General features: G+C 43.9%; 1 pseudogene; it reads left to right on the forward strand.

Moving 5' to 3' along the window:
* The first annotated feature begins 232 nt into the window (after positions 1-232).
* The window catches only part of LOC102769218, a 54,929-nt pseudogene continuing 53,939 nt past the window's right edge, over positions 233-1,222 (forward strand).

Consider the following 1,222-nt stretch of genomic DNA (forward strand, 5'->3'; position numbering starts at 1 on the left):
AGCATAGCTCAGTGGTTGAGCGTTGACCTATGAATCAGGAGGTTACTGTTCAATTCTTGGTCAGGGCACCTGTCTGGGCTGCAAGCTCAATCTCCAGTGTGAGGTGTGTAGGAGGCAGCTGATCAATGATTCTGTCTCATGATTGATTTTTCTGAAATCAATAAAAATATATTTAAAAAAATTATATCCTAATTAACGATGCGTTCTCTGGTTTGTATTATATAGGCCTCGAATGACTACAGAGAGAGGAAATTTAGTGTTTCTTACTGGGTCTGCTCAAAACATTGAATTTAAAACGGGATCCCTGGGGAAAATTAAATTAAATGATGAAGACCTTGGCGAATGTTTACAACAGGTAATACACTGGAAATATAGGGAAGTATTTTGTATACCCATGTATGGCCACTTAACTGACCAGTTACTTATTAATCTGTACCTTGAATCTTTAGCACAGGGGACATAATTGGAGGGGGCGCAAGTCCGTGTAAAGAGCCATGCCCTCGGGTTAACGATGGGCAGAGGGTGTGCTGCTAGTGCTGTGCAGGCTTACGCGCTCTAGTCCAGAGGTAACACTGGGGACTCCTCCACACGGGGACCAAGGAAGGAGGGGCACCAGAGAAAGGAGAAGTGACCAGTTCACTTTTACCACAGAGCAGAATTGGCCAATTATTTCCCTTCTTCTTGAGTGTTTCCTGTGCTCCTTCTTAGCTGCAGCATGCTGGTGTGTCAGCCACGGTGCAGCAGCTGGCATTGTTTGGAGCTCGCTGTGGGCTGCCCTCTGTGCTCTGCCCTTTATGTGCATTATCTCATCTCACCCGCACAGCTGCCCAGGAAGCTGGCTGACGATGACCCCGTGTATAGGGGGTAGGGGACCCTGCAGCAGTTCTGTCACTTGCACAAGGGCACACACAGAATGGCTGAGGCAGGATTTGAAACCTGAACAGTCTGATTCCAAGCCAGGCTTTTTAACAAACACTCTAAACTGCTATTATGGGGAAAACTGCAAATGGAAAATACTTTGAGAGATTGTTGCTGAAAATGGCAAATGGAATTATGCCACGGCTATTTTAGTCTGAAGTTTATTATACATGGCAGTGTTTTGGTTTTTATAATAATGGGCAAGATTTTAGTGCTTAAAATAAAATAATCCTCAAATTTTAAAATTTTGTTCCTGTAACACATACGAACATTTTTCACTCGCATTTTCTTCTTCCCCCTCTTT

This window comes from Myotis davidii, unplaced genomic scaffold, assembly GCF_000327345.1.
Source record: "Myotis davidii unplaced genomic scaffold, ASM32734v1 scaffold980, whole genome shotgun sequence".
Taxonomy (NCBI): Eukaryota; Metazoa; Chordata; class Mammalia; order Chiroptera; family Vespertilionidae; genus Myotis; species Myotis davidii.